Here is a 15,564-nt window from a genome sequence, read left to right on the forward strand (position 1 = left end):
GACCTTCGACCCTGCATTCGAGATGAAGCCCGGTTTCCCCGTGCTGTGACCCGAGAGAAAGGCTGAGTCCCCTCGGCTCCCTTGATGCCACTCCAGAGATGCCCCGAGATGCCCATCCCACCTCGAGGGGCACCCCGAGGGCCCTAGCTCAATGCTTGACGGAGACCCGGTGCACCGCAGCGCCTCCTGGGGAATACCGAGGCGGCTCCCTGCCCTCGCCGCTCCAAAGGAGGCAACACCACCCCACTGGGCTAACAGGGGAGACTGGCCAGGGCCCCGCCACAACTCGAGAACCCACCGCCGCAAGTCGAGAAAACCCACGTGATGCCACGCCCATTGCGTGAGGAGGCACTTTTCCCGTGCAGGGCATGGAGAGCATGCCCCGGCACCTCTCCCGTCTCAGAACGGGGCTTGACTCCGTGCGGGTGACACCAGGTGTCCCCCGAGATACCCGTGCCAACCCGCTAAGAAGGCAGGGCTTCCCGCCACAGCGCGAGAGCGTCCCGTGGGCCCCCCTCCCTGCGAGAAGGGGCCCTTTGTATCTGCAGCGACTCGAGAGCCATCCTGAGTGCTCTCTGGCCCTGCAAAGCAGGCTGGACTCCGTCTAGGCGGCCCCAGAGGTGCCCCGAGATCCCCGTGTCCCTACGCGAGTGGAACCCCGCGTCTCCAGGCACAGTTAGACAGCGATCCCACCTCCCCTACGCCACCTCTTCTCGAGAGGGGGGCCGCCGGCTTTGCCTCCACTCGACGGGAATCCCTACTTTCCTTCGCACCTCAAGAGGAGGCCTGTCACTTCTCCTGACGCTCCAGAGGAGGCCCCAAGACACCAGATCCGGCCCCAAGGCCAAAGGTCCCCAAGGAAGCCCGCAATGGCACATGGGGCCACATTCCATTGCAGCGAATCGACGGGAAGCCCAGCTGCCCCTGGCAATGGCAAGGGAGGCCGGCACTTCCCAGAGGCAAAAGGAGAAGCTCCCTGAGGAGCCTGGCATGGGATCCAGAGAGGCAACCCCCGCCTCCCGCTGCGACTCCAGGAAAAGCACGACCTTCGACCCTGCATTCGAGATGAAGCCCGGTTTCCCCTTACTGTGACCCGAGAGAAAGGCTGAGTCCCCGCGGCTCCCTTGATGCCACTCCAGAGATGCCCCGAGATGCCCATCCCACCTCGAGGGGCACCCCGAGGGTCCTAGCTCAATGCTTGCCGCGGACCCGGTGCGCTGCAGCGCCTCCTGGGGAAACCCAAGGCGGCTCCCTCCCCTCGCCGCTCCATAGGAGGCACCACGACCCCCCTGGGCTAATAGGGGCGACGGGCCAGGGTCCCCGCCGCAACTCGAGAACCCACCGCCGCAAGTCAAGAAACCCCACGTGATGCCACGCCCACTGCGTGAGGAGGCGCTTTTCCCTTGCAGGGCGTGGAGAGCATGCCCCGGTACCTCTCCCGGCTCAGAACGGGGCTTCACTCCGTGCGGCCGACACCAGGTGTCCCCCGAGATAGCCGTGCCAACCGGTCAAGAAGGCAGGGCTTCCCGCCACAGCGCGAGAGCGTCCTGTGGGCCCCCCTCCGTGCGAGAAGGGGCCCTTTGTATCTGCAGCGACTCGAGAGCCATCTTGAGTGCTCTCTGGCCCTCAAAGGAGGCTGGACTCCCTCTCGGCGCCCCCAGAGGTTCCCCGAGATCCCCGTGTCCCCACGAGAGCGGAGCCCCGAGTCTCCAGGCGCGGCTCGACAGCGACCCCGCCTCGCCTACGCCACCTCTTCTCGAGAGGGGGGCCGCCGGCTTTGCCTCCACTCGACTGGAATCCCTACTTTCCTTCGCACCTCAAAAGGAGGCCTGTCACTTCTCCTGACGCTCCAGAGGAGGCCCCAAGACACCAGTTCTGGCCCCAAGAACGAAGGTCCCCAAGGAAAACCGCAATGGCACATGGGGCCCCATTGCATCGCAGCGAATCGACGGGAAGCCCAGCTGCGCCTGGCAATGGCAAAGGAGGTCGGCACTTCCCAGAGGCAACAAGAGAAGCTCCCTGAGGAGCCTGGCATGGGATCCAGAGAGGCAACCCCCGCCTCCCGCTGCGACTCCAGGAAAAGCACGACCTTCGACCCTGCATTCGAGATGAAGCCCGATTTCCCCTTACTGTGACCCGAGAGAAAGGCTGAGTCCCCGCGGCTCCCTTGATGCCACCCCAGAGATGCCCCGAGAAGCCCATCCGACCTCGAGGGGCACCCCGAGGGTCCTAGCCCTATGCGTGCCGTGCCGCGGACCCTGTGCGCTGCAGCGCCTCCTGGGGAATCCCGAGGCAGCTCCCTCCCCTCGCTGCTCCAAAGGAGGCAACACCACCCCAGTGGGCTAACAGGGGAGACGAGCCAGGGCCCCGCCACAACTCAAGAACCCACCACCGCAAGTCGAGAAAACCCACGTGATGCCACGCCCATTGCGTGAGGAGGCCCTTTTCCCGTGCAGGGCGTGGAGAGCATGCCCCGGCACCTCTCCCGGCTCAGAACGGGGCTTGACTCCGTGCGGGTGGCACCAGGTTTCCCCCGAGATACCCGTACCAACCCGCCAAGAAGGCAGGGCTTCCCGCCACAGCGCGAGAGCGTCCCGTGGGCCCCCCTCCCTGCGAGAAGGGGCACTTTGTATCTGCTACGACTCGAGAGCCATCCTGAGTGCTCTCTGGCCCTGCAAAGCAGGCTGGACTCCGTCTAGGCAGCCCCAAAGGTTCCCCGAGATCCTCGTGTCCCCACGCGAGTGCAACCCCGAGTCTCCCGGCGCGGCTCGACAGCGACCCCGCCTCTCCTACGCCACCTCTTCTCGAGAGGGGGGCCGCCGGCTTTGCCTCCACTCGACTGGAATTCCTACTTTCCTTCGCACCTGAAGAGGAGGCCTGTCCCTTCTCCTGATGCTCCAGAGGAGGCCCCAAGACAGCAGTTCCGGCCCCAAGTCCAAAGATCCCTAAGGAAGACCGCAATGGCACATGGGGCCCCATTGCATCGCAGCGAATCGACGGGAAGCCCAGCTGCCCCTGGCAATGGTAAAGGAGGCCGGCCGGCACTTCCCAGAGGCAACAAGAGAGGCTCCCTGAGGCGCCTGGCATCGGATCCAGAGAGGCAACCCCCGCCTCCCGCTGCGACTCCAGGAAAAGCACGACCTTCGACCCTGCATTCGAGATGAAGCCTGGTTTCCCCGTCCTGTGACCCGAGAGAAAGGCTGTGTCCCCTCGGCTCCCTTGATGCCACTCCAGAGATGCCCCGAGATGCCCATCCCACCTCGAGGGGCACCCCGAGGGCCCTAGCTCAATGCTTGACGGAGACCCGGTGCACCGCAGTGCCTCCTGGGGAATACCGAGGCGGCTCCCTGCCCTCGCCGCTCCAAAGGAGGCAACACCACCCCACTGGGCTAACAGGGGACACTGGCCAGGGCCCCGCCACAACTCGAGAACCCACCGCCGCAAGTCGAGAAAACCCACGTGATGCCACGCCCATTGCGTGAGGAGGCACTTTTCCCGTGCAGGGCATGGAGAGCATGCCCCGGCACCTCTCCCGGCTCAGAACGGGGCTTGACTCCGTGCGGGTGGCACCAGGTTTCCCCCGAGATACCCGTACCAACCCGCCAAGAAGGCAGGGCTTCCCGCCACAGCGCGAGAGCGTCCCGTGGGCCCCCCTCCCTGCGAGAAGGGGCACTTTGTATCTGCAACGACTCGAGAGCCATCCTGAGTGCTCTCTGGCCCTGCAAAGCAGGCTGGACTCCGTCTAGGCAGCCCCAAAGGTTCCCCGAGATCCTCGTGTCCCCACACGAGTGGAACCCCGAGTCTCCCGGCGCGGCTCGACAGCGACCCCGCCTCTCCTACGCCACCTCTTCTCGAGAGGGGGGCCGCCGGCTTTGCCTCCACTCGACTGGAATTCCTACTTTCCTTCGCACCTGAGGAGGAGGCCTGTCCCTTCTCCTGATGCTCCAGAGGAGGCCCCAAGACAGCAGTTCCGGCCCCAAGTCCAAAGATCCCCAAGGAAGACCGCAATGGCACATGGGGCCCCATTGCATCGCAGCGAATGGACGGGAAGCCCAGCTGCCCTTGGCAATGGTAAAGGAGGTCGGCCGGCACTTCCCAGAGGCAACAAGAGAGGCTCCCTGAGGCGCCTGGCATCGGATCCAGAGAGGCAACCCCCGCCTCCCGCTGCGACTCCAGGAAAAGCACGACCTTCGACCCTGCATTCGGGATGAAGCCCGGTTTCCCCTTACTGTGACCCGAGAGAAAGGCTGAGTCCCCGCGGCTCCCTTGATGCCACTCCAGAGATGCCCCGAGATGCCCATCCCACCTCGAGGGGCACCCCGAGGGTCCTAGCTCAATGCTTGCCGCGGACCCGGTGCGCTGCAGCGCCTCCTGGGGAAACCCAAGGCGGCTCCCTCCCCTCGCCGCTCCATAGGAGGCACCACGACCCCGCTGGGCTAATAGGGGCGACGGGCCAGGGTCCCCGCCGCAACTCGAGAACCCACCGCCGCAAGTCGAGAAACCCCACGTGATGCCACGCCCACTGCGTGAGGAGGCGCTTTTCCCTTGCAGGGCGTGGAGAGCATGCCCCGGTACCTCTCCCGGCTCAGAACGGGGCTTCACTCCGTGCGGCCGACACCAGGTGTCCCCCGAGATAGCCGTGCCAACCGGTCAAGAAGGCAGGGCTTCCCGCCACAGCGCGAGAGCGTCCTGTGGGCCCCCCTCCGTGCGAGAAGGGGCCCTTTGTATCTGCAGCGACTCGAGAGCCATCTTGAGTGCTCTCTGGCCCTCAAAGGAGGCTGGACTCCCTCTAGGCGCCCCCAGAGGTTCCCCGAGATCCCCGTGTCCCCACGAGAGCGGAGCCCCGAGTCTCCAGTCGCGGCTCGACAGCGACCCCGCCTCGCCTACGCCACCTCTTCTCGAGAGGGGGGCCGCCGGCTTTGCCTCCACTCGACTGGAACCCCTACTTTCCTTCGCACCTGAAAAGGAGGCCTGTGACTTCTCCTGATGCTCCAGAGGAGGCCCCAAGACAGCAGTTCCGGCCCCAAGTCCAAAGATCCCCAAGGAAGACCGCAATGGCACATGGGGCCCCATTGCATCGCAGCGAATCGACGGGAAGCCCAGCTGCCCCTGGCAATGGTAAAGGAGGCCGGCCGGCACTTCCCAGAGGCAACAAGAGAGGCTCCCTGAGGCGCCTGGCATCGGATCCAGAGAGGCAACCCCCGCCTCCCGCTGCGACTCCAGGAAAAGCACGACCTTCGACCCTGCATTCGAGATGAAGCCCGGTTTCCCCGTCCTGTGACCCGAGAGAAAGGCTGAGTCCCCTCGGCTCCCTTGATGCCACTCCAGAGATGCCCCGAGATGCCCATCCCACCTCGAGGGGCACCCCGAGGGCCCTAGCTCAATGCTTGACGGAGACCCGGTGCACCGCAGCGCCTCCTGGGGAATACCGAGGCGGCTCCCTGCCCTCGCCGCTCCAAAGGAGGCAACACCACCCCACTGGGCTAACAGGGGAGACTGGCCAGGGCCCCGCCACAACTCGAGAACCCACCGCCGCAAGTCGAGAAAACCCACGTGATGCCACGCCCATTGCGTGAGGAGGCACTTTTCCCGTGCAGGGCATGGAGAGCATGCCCCGGCACCTCTCCCGTCTCAGAACGGGGCTTGACTCCGTGCGGGTGACACCAGGTGTCCCCCGAGATACCCGTGCGAACCCGCTAAGAAGGCAGGGCTTCCCGCCACAGCGCGAGAGCGTCCCGTGGGCCCCCCTCCCTGCGAGAAGGGGCCCTTTGTATCTGCAGCGACTCGAGAGCCATCCTGAGTGCTCTCTGGCCCTGCAAAGCAGGCTGGACTCCGTCTAGGCGGCCCCAGAGGTGCCCCGAGATCCCCGTGTCCCCACGCGAGTGGAACCCCGCGTCTCCAGGCACAGTTAGACAGCGATCCCACCTCCCCTACGCCACCTCTTCTCGAGAGGGGGGCCGCCGGCTTTGCCTCCACTCGACGGGAATCCCTACTTTCCTTCGCACCTCAAGAGGAGGCCTGTCACTTCTCCTGACGCTCCAGAGGAGGCCCCAAGACACCAGATCCGGCCCCAAGGCCAAAGGTCCCCAAGGAAGCCCGCAATGGCACATGGGGCCACATTCCATTGCAGCGAATCGACGGGAAGCCCAGCTGCCCCTGGCAATGGCAAGGGAGGCCGGCACTTCCCAGAGGCAACAGGAGAAGCTCCCTGAGGAGCCTGGCATGGGATCCAGAGAGGCAACCCCCGCCTCCCGCTGCGACTCCAGGAAAAGCACGACCTTCGACCCTGCATTCGGGATGAAGCCCGGTTTCCCATTACTGTGACCCGAGAGAAAGGCTGAGTCCCCGCGGCTCCCTTGATGCCACTCCAGAGATGCCCCGAGATGCCCATCCCACCTCGAGGGGCACCCCGAGGGTCCTGGCTCAATGCTTGCCGCGGACCCGGTGCGCTGCAGCGCCTCCTGGGGAAACCCAAGGCGGCTCCCTCCCCTCGCCGCTCCATAGGAGGCACCACGACCCCGCTGGGCTAATAGGGGCGACGGGCCAGGGTCCCCGCCGCAACTCGAGAACCCACCGCCGCAAGTCGAGAAACCCCACGTGATGCCACGCCCACTGCGTGAGGAGGCGCTTTTCCCTTGCAGGGCGTGGAGAGCATGCCCCGGTACCTCTCCCGGCTCAGAACGGGGCTTCACTCCGTGCGGCCGACACCAGGTGTCCCCCGAGATAGCCGTGCCAACCGGTCAAGAAGGCAGGGCTTCCCGCCACAGCGCGAGAGCGTCCTGTGGGCCCCCCTCCGTGCGAGAAGGGGCCCTTTGTATCTGCAGCGACTCGAGAGCCATCTTGAGTGCTCTCTGGCCCTCAAAGGAGGCTGGACTCCCTCTAGGCGCCCCCAGAGGTTCCCCGAGATCCCCGTGTCCCCACGAGAGCGGAGCCCCGAGTCTCCAGGCGCGGCTCGACAGCGACCCCGCCTCGCCTACGCCACCTCTTCTCGAGAGGGGGGCCGCCGGCTTTGCCTCCACTCGACTGGAACCCCTACTTTCCTTCGCACCTCAAAAGGAGGCCTGTCACTTCTCCTGATGCTCCAGAGGAGGCCCCAAGACAGCAGTTCCGGCCCCAAGTCCAAAGATCCCCAAGGAAGACCGCAATGGCACATGGGGCCCCATTGCATCGCAGCGAATCGACGGGAAGCCCAGCTGCCCCTGGCAATGGTAAAGGAGGCCGGCCGGCACTTCCCAGAGGCAACAAGAGAGGCTCCCTGAGGCGCCTGGCATCGGATCCAGAGAGGCAACCCCCGCCTCCCGCTGCGACTCCAGGAAAAGCACGACCTTCGACCCTGCATTCGAGATGAAGCCCGGTTTCCCCGTCCTGTGACCCGAGAGAAAGGCTGAGTCCCCTCGGCTCCCTTGATGCCACTCCAGAGATGCCCCGAGATGCCCATCCCACCTCGAGGGGCACCCCGAGGGCCCTAGCTCAATGCTTGACGGAGACCCGGTGCACCGCAGCGCCTCCTGGGGAATACCGAGGCGGCTCCCTGCCCTCGCCGCTCCAAAGGAGGCAACACCACCCCACTGGGCTAACAGGGGAGACTGGCCAGGGCCCCGCCACAACTCGAGAACCCACCGCCGCAAGTCGAGAAAACCCACGTGATGCCACGCCCATTGCGTGAGGAGGCACTTTTCCCGTGCAGGGCATGGAGAGCATGCCCCGGCACCTCTCCCGTCTCAGAACGGGGCTTGACTCCGTGCGGGTGACACCAGGTGTCCCCCGAGATACCCGTGCCAACCCGCTAAGAAGGCAGGGCTTCCCGCCACAGCGCGAGAGCGTCCCGTGGGCCCCCCTCCCTGCGAGAAGGGGCCCTTTGTATCTGCAGCGACTCGAGAGCCATCCTGAGTGCTCTCTGGCCCTGCAAAGCAGGCTGGACTCCGTCTAGGCGGCCCCAGAGGTGCCCCGAGATCCCCGTGTCCCCACGCGAGTGGAACCCCGCGTCTCCAGGCACAGTTAGACAGCGATCCCACCTCCCCTACGCCACCTCTTCTCGAGAGGGGGGCCGCCGGCTTTGCCTCCACTCGACGGGAATCCCTACTTTCCTTCGCACCTCAAGAGGAGGCCTGTCACTTCTCCTGACGCTCCAGAGGAGGCCCCAAGACACCAGATCCGGCCCCAAGGCCAAAGGTCCCCAAGGAAGCCCGCAATGGCACATGGGGCCACATTCCATTGCAGCGAATCGACGGGAAGCCCAGCTGCCCCTGGCAATGGCAAGGGAGGCCGGCACTTCCCAGAGGCAACAGGAGAAGCTCCCTGAGGAGCCTGGCATGGGATCCAGAGAGGCAACCCCCGCCTCCCGCTGCGACTCCAGGAAAAGCACGACCTTCGACCCTGCATTCGGGATGAAGCCCGGTTTCCCCTTACTGTGACCCGAGAGAAAGGCTGAGTCCCCGCGGCTCCCTTGATGCCACTCCAGAGATGCCCCGAGATGCCCATCCCACCTCGAGGGGCACCCCGAGGGTCCTAGCTCAATGCTTGCCGCGGACCCGGTGCGCTGCAGCGCCTCCTGGGGAAACCCAAGGCGGCTCCCTCCCCTCGCCGCTCCATAGGAGGCACCACGACCCCGCTGGGCTAATAGGGGCGACGGGCCAGGGTCCCCGCCGCAACTCGAGAACCCACCGCCGCAAGTCGAGAAACCCCACGTGATGCCACGCCCACTGCGTGAGGAGGCGCTTTCCCCTTGCAGGGCGTGGAGAGCATGCCCCGGTACCTCTCCCGGCTCAGAACGGGGCTTCACTCCGTGCGGCCGACACCAGGTGTCCCCCGAGATAGCCGTGCCAACCGGTCAAGAAGGCAGGGCTTCCCGCCACAGCGCGAGAGCGTCCTGTGGGCCCCCCTCCGTGCGAGAAGGGGCCCTTTGTATCTGCAGCGACTCGAGAGCCATCTTGAGTGCTCTCTGGCCCTCAAAGGAGGCTGGACTCCCTCTAGGCGCCCCCAGAGGTTCCCCGAGATCCCCGTGTCCCCAAGAGAGCGGAGCCCCGAGTCTCCAGGCGCGGCTCGACAGCGACCCCGCCTCGCCTACGCCACCTCTTCTCGAGAGGGGGGCCGCCGGCTTTGCCTCCACTCGACTGGAACCCCTACTTTCCTTCGCACCTCAAAAGGAGGCCTGTCACTTCTCCTGATGCTCCAGAGGAGGCCCCAAGACAGCAGTTCCGGCCCCAAGTCCAAAGATCCCCAAGGAAGACCGCAATGGCACATGGGGCCCCATTGCATCGCAGCGAATCGACGGGAAGCCCAGCTGCCCCTGGCAATGGTAAAGGAGGCCGGCCGGCACTTCCCAGAGGCAACAAGAGAGGCTCCCTGAGGCGCCTGGCATCTGATCCAGAGAGGCAACCCCCGCCACCCGCTGCGACTCCAGGAAAAGCACGACCTTCGACCCTGCATTCGAGATGAAGCCCGGTTTCCCCGTCCTGTGACCCGAGAGAAAGGCTGAGTCCCCTCGGCTCCCTTGATGCCACTCCAGAGATGCCCCGAGATGCCCATCCCACCTCGAGGGGCACCCCGAGGGCCCTAGCTCAATGCTTGACGGAGACCCGGTGCACCGCAGCGCCTCCTGGGGAATACCGAGGCGGCTCCCTGCCCTCGCCGCTCCAAAGGAGGCAACACCACCCCACTGGGCTAACAGGGGAGACTGGCCAGGGCCCCGCCACAACTCGAGAACCCACCGCCGCAAGTCGAGAAAACCCACGTGATGCCACGCCCATTGCGTGAGGAGGCACTTTTCCCGTGCAGGGCATGGAGAGCATGCCCCGGCACCTCTCCCGTCTCAGAACGGGGCTTGACTCCGTGCGGGTGACACCAGGTGTCCCCCGAGATACCCGTGCCAACCCGCTAAGAAGGCAGGGCTTCCCGCCACAGCGCGAGAGCGTCCCGTGGGCCCCCCTCCCTGCGAGAAGGGGCCCTTTGTATCTGCAGCGACTCGAGAGCCATCCTGAGTGCTCTCTGGCCCTGCAAAGCAGGCTGGACTCCGTCTAGGCGGCCCCAGAGGTGCCCCGAGATCCCCGTGTCCCCACGCGAGTGGAACCCCGCGTCTCCAGGCACAGTTAGACAGCGATCCCACCTCCCCTACGCCACCTCTTCTCGAGAGGGGGGCCGCCGGCTTTGCCTCCACTCGACGGGAATCCCTACTTTCCTTCGCACCTCAAGAGGAGGCCTGTCACTTCTCCTGACGCTCCAGAGGAGGCCCCAAGACACCAGATCCGGCCCCAAGGCCAAAGGTCCCCAAGGAAGCCCGCAATGGCACATGGGGCCACATTCCATTGCAGCGAATCGACGGGAAGCCCAGCTGCCCCTGGCAATGGCAAGGGAGGCCGGCACTTCCCAGAGGCAACAGGAGAAGCTCCCTGAGGAGCCTGGCATGGGATCCAGAGAGGCAACCCCCGCCTCCCGCTGCGACTCCAGGAAAAGCACGACCTTCGACCCTGCATTCGGGATGAAGCCCGGTTTCCCCTTACTGTGACCCGAGAGAAAGGCTGAGTCCCCGCGGCTCCCTTGATGCCACTCCAGAGATGCCCCGAGATGCCCATCCCACCTCGAGGGGCACCCCGAGGGTCCTGGCTCAATGCTTGCCGCGGACCCGGTGCGCTGCAGCGCCTCCTGGGGAAACCCAAGGCGGCTCCCTCCCCTCGCCGCTCCATAGGAGGCACCAGGACCCCGCTGGGCTAATAGGGGCGACGGGCCAGGGTCCCCGCCGCAACTCGAGAACCCACCGCCGCAAGTCGAGAAACCCCACGTGATGCCACGCCCACTGCGTGAGGAGGCGCTTTTCCCTTGCAGGGCGTGGAGAGCATGCCCCGGTACCTCTCCCGGCTCAGAACGGGGCTTCACTCCGTGCGGCCGACACCAGGTGTCCCCCGAGATAGCCGTGCCAACCGGTCAAGAAGGCAGGGCTTCCCGCCACAGCGCGAGAGCGTCCTGTGGGCCCCCCTCCGTGCGAGAAGGGGCCCTTTGTATCTGCAGCGACTCGAGAGCCATCTTGAGTGCTCTCTGGCCCTCAAAGGAGGCTGGACTCCCTCTAGGCGCCCCCAGAGGTTCCCCGAGATCCCCGTGTCCCCACGAGAGCGGAGCCCCGAGTCTCCAGGCGCGGCTCGACAGCGACCCCGCCTCGCCTACGCCACCTCTTCTCGAGAGGGGGGCCGCCGGCTTTGCCTCCACTCGACTGGAACCCCTACTTTCCTTCGCACCTCAAAAGGAGGCCTGTCACTTCTCCTGATGCTCCAGAGGAGGCCCCAAGACAGCAGTTCCGGCCCCAAGTCCAAAGATCCCCAAGGAAGACCGCAATGGCACATGGGGCCCCATTGCATCGCAGCGAATCGACGGGAAGCCCAGCTGCCCCTGGCAATGGTAAAGGAGGCCGGCCGGCACTTCCCAGAGGCAACAAGAGAGGCTCCCTGAGGCGCCTGGCATCGGATCCAGAGAGGCAACCCCCGCCTCCCGCTGCGACTCCAGGAAAAGCACGACCTTCGACCCTGCATTCGAGATGAAGCCCGGTTTCCCCGTCCTGTGACCCGAGAGAAAGGCTGAGTCCCCTTGGCTCCCTTGATGCCACTCCAGAGATGCCCCGAGATGCCCATCCCACCTCGAGGGGCACCCCGAGGGCCCTAGCTCAATGCTTGACGGAGACCCGGTGCACCGCAGCGCCTCCTGGGGAATACCGAGGCGGCTCCCTGCCCTCGCCGCTCCAAAGGAGGCAACACCACCCCACTGGGCTAACAGGGGAGACTGGCCAGGGCCCCGCCACAACTCGAGAACCCACCGCCGCAAGTCGAGAAAACCCACGTGATGCCACGCCCATTGCGTGAGGAGGCACTTTTCCCGTGCAGGGCATGGAGAGCATGCCCCGGCACCTCTCCCGTCTCAGAACGGGGCTTGACTCCGTGCGGGTGACACCAGGTGTCCCCCGAGATACCCGTGCCAACCCGCTAAGAAGGCAGGGCTTCCCGCCACAGCGCGAGAGCGTCCCATGGGCCCCCCTCCCTGCGAGAAGGGGCCCTTTGTATCTGCAGCGACTCGAGAGCCATCCTGAGTGCTCTCTGGCCCTGCAAAGCAGGCTGGACTCCGTCTAGGCGGCCCCAGAGGTGCCCCGAGATCCCCGTGTCCCCACGCGAGTGGAACCCCGCGTCTCCAGGCACAGTTAGACAGCGATCCCACCTCCCCTACGCCACCTCTTCTCGAGAGGGGGGCCGCCTGCTTTGCCTCCACTCGACGGGAATCCCTACTTTCCTTCGCACCTCAAGAGGAGGCCTGTCACTTCTCCTGACGCTCCAGAGGAGGCCCCAAGACACCAGATCCGGCCCCAAGGCCAAAGGTCCCCAAGGAAGCCCGCAATGGCACATGGGGCCACATTCCATTGCAGCGAATCGACGGGAAGCCCAGCTGCCCCTGGCAATGGCAAGGGAGGCCGGCACTTCCCAGAGGCAACAGGAGAAGCTCCCTGAGGAGCCTGGCATGGGATCCAGAGAGGCAACCCCCGCCTCCCGCTGCGACTCCAGGAAAAGCACGACCTTCGACCCTGCATTCGGGATGAAGCCCGGTTTCCCCTTACTGTGACCCGAGAGAAAGGCTGAGTCCCCGCGGCTCCCTTGATGCCACTCCAGAGATGCCCCGAGATGCCCATCCCACCTCGAGGGGCACCCCGAGGGTCCTAGCTCAATGCTTGCCGCGGACCCGGTGCGCTGCAGCGCCTCCTGGGGAAACCCAAGGCGGCTCCCTCCCCTCGCCGCTCCATAGGAGGCACCACGACCCCGCTGGGCTAATAGGGGCGACGGGCCAGGGTCCCCGCCGCAACTCGAGAACCCACCGCCGCAAGTCGAGAAACCCCACGTGATGCCACGCCCACTGCGTGAGGAGGCGCTTTTCCCTTGCAGGGCGTGGAGAGCATGCCCCGGTACCTCTCCCGGCTCAGAACGGGGCTTCACTCCGTGCGGCCGACACCAGGTGTCCCCCGAGATAGCCGTGCCAACCGGTCAAGAAGGCAGGGCTTCCCGCCACAGCGCGAGAGCGTCCTGTGGGCCCCCCTCCGTGCGAGAAGGGGCCCTTTGTATCTGCAGCGACTCGAGAGCCATCTTGAGTGCTCTCTGGCCCTCAAAGGAGGCTGGACTCCCTCTAGGCGCCCCCAGAGGTTCCCCGAGATCCCCGTGTCCCCACGAGAGCGGAGCCCCGAGTCTCCAGGCGCGGCTCGACAGCGACCCCGCCTCGCCTACGCCACCTCTTCTCGAGAGGGGGGCCGCCGGCTTTGCCTCCACTCGACTGGAACCCCTACTTTCCTTCGCACCTCAAAAGGAGGCCTGTCACTTCTCCTGATGCTCCAGAGGAGGCCCCAAGACAGCAGTTCCGGCCCCAAGTCCAAAGATCCCCAAGGAAGACCGCAATGTCACATGGGGCCCCATTGCATCGCAGCGAATCGACGGGAAGCCCAGCTGCCCCTGGCAATGGTAAAGGAGGCCGGCCGGCACTTCCCAGAGGCAACAAGAGAGGCTCCCTGAGGCGCCTGGCATCGGATCCAGAGAGGCAACCCCCGCCTCCCGCTGCGACTCCAGGAAAAGCACGACCTTCGACCCTGCATTCGAGATGAAGCCCGGTTTCCCCGTCCTGTGACCCGAGAGAAAGGCTGAGTCCCCTCGGCTCCCTTGATGCCACTCCAGAGATGCCCCGAGATGCCCATCCCACCTCGAGGGGCACCCCGAGGGCCCTAGCTCAATGCTTGACGGAGACCCGGTGCACCGCAGCGCCTCCTGGGGAATACCGAGGCGGCTCCCTGCCCTCGCCGCTCCAAAGGAGGCAACACCACCCCACTGGGCTAACAGGGGAGACTGGCCAGGGCCCCGCCACAACTCGAGAACCCACCGCCGCAAGTCGAGAAAACCCACGTGATGCCACGCCCATTGCGTGAGGAGGCACTTTTCCCGTGCAGGGCATGGAGAGCATGCCCCGGCACCTCTCCCGTCTCAGAACGGGGCTTGACTCCGTGCGGGTGACACCAGGTGTCCCCCGAGATACCCGTGCCAACCCGCTAAGAAGGCAGGGCTTCCCGCCACAGCGCGAGAGCGTCCCGTGGGCCCCCCTCCCTGCGAGAAGGGGCCCTTTGTATCTGCAGCGACTCGAGAGCCATCCTGAGTGCTCTCTGGCCCTGCAAAGCAGGCTGGACTCCGTCTAGGCGGCCCCGGAGGTGCCCCGAGATCCCCGTGTCCCCACGCGAGTGGAACCCCGCGTCTCCAGGCACAGTTAGACAGCGATCCCACCTCCCCTACGCCACCTCTTCTCGAGAGGGGGGCCGCCGGCTTTGCCTCCACTCGACGGGAATCCCTACTTTCCTTCGCACCTCAAGAGGAGGCCTGTCACTTCTCCTGACGCTCCAGAGGAGGCCCCAAGACACCAGATCCGGCCCCAAGGCAAAAGGTCCCCAAGGAAGCCCGCAATGGCACATGGGGCCACATTCCATTGCAGCGAATCGACGGGAAGCCCAGCTGCCCCTGGCAATGGCAAGGGAGGCCGGCACTCCCCAGAGGCAACAGGAGAAGCTCCCTGAGGAGCCTGGCATGGGATCCAGAGAGGCAACCCCCGCCTCCCGCTGCGACTCCAGGAAAAGCACGACCTTCGACCCTGCATTCGAGATGAAGCCCGGTTTCCCCTTACTGTGACCCGAGAGAAAGGCTGAGTCCCCGCGGCTCCCTTGATGCCACTCCAGAGATGCCCCGAGATGCCCATCCCACCTCGAGGGGCACCCCGAGGGTCCTAGCTCAATGCTTGCCATGGACCCGGTGCGCTGCAGCGCCTCCTGGGGAAACCCAAGGCGGCTCCCTCCCCTCGCCGCTCCATAGGAGGCACCACGACCCCGCTGGGCTAATAGGGGCGACGGGCAAGGGTCCCCGCCGCAACTCGAGAACCCACCGCCGCAAGTCGAGAAACCCCACGTGATGCCACGCCCACTGCGTGAGGAGGCGCTTTTCCCTTGCAGGGCGTGGAGAGCATGCCCCGGTACCTCTCCCGGCTCAGAACGGGGCTTCACTCCGTGCGGCCGACACCAGGTGTCCCCCGAGATAGCCGTGCCAACCGGTCAAGAAGGCAGGGCTTCCCGCCACAGCGCGAGAGCGTCCTGTGGGCCCCCCTCCGTGCGAGAAGGGGCCCTTTGTATCTGCAGCGACTCGAGAGCCATCTTGAGTGCTCTCTGGCCCTCAAAGGAGGCTGGACTCCCTCTAGGCGCCCCCAGAGGTTCCCCGAGATCCCCGTGTCCCCACGAGAGCGGAGCCCCGAGTCTCCAGGCGCGGCTCGACAGCGACCCCGCCTCGCCTACGCCACCTCTTCTCGAGAGGGGGGCCGCCGGCTTTGCCTCCACTCGACTGGAATCCCTACTTTCCTTCGCACCTCAAAAGGAGGCCTGTCACTTCTCCTGACGCTCCAGAGGAGGCCCCAAGACACCAGTTCTGGCCCCAAGAACGAAGGTCCCCAAGGAAAACCGCAATGGCACATGGGGCCCCATTGCATCGCAGCGAATCGACGGGAAGCCCAGCTGCCCCTGGC

This window comes from Giraffa tippelskirchi, chromosome 14, assembly GCF_054371585.1.
Source record: "Giraffa tippelskirchi isolate mGirTip1 chromosome 14, T2T-mGirTip1v1.2.pri, whole genome shotgun sequence".
In the NCBI taxonomy this organism is placed as follows: Eukaryota; Metazoa; Chordata; class Mammalia; order Artiodactyla; family Giraffidae; genus Giraffa; species Giraffa tippelskirchi.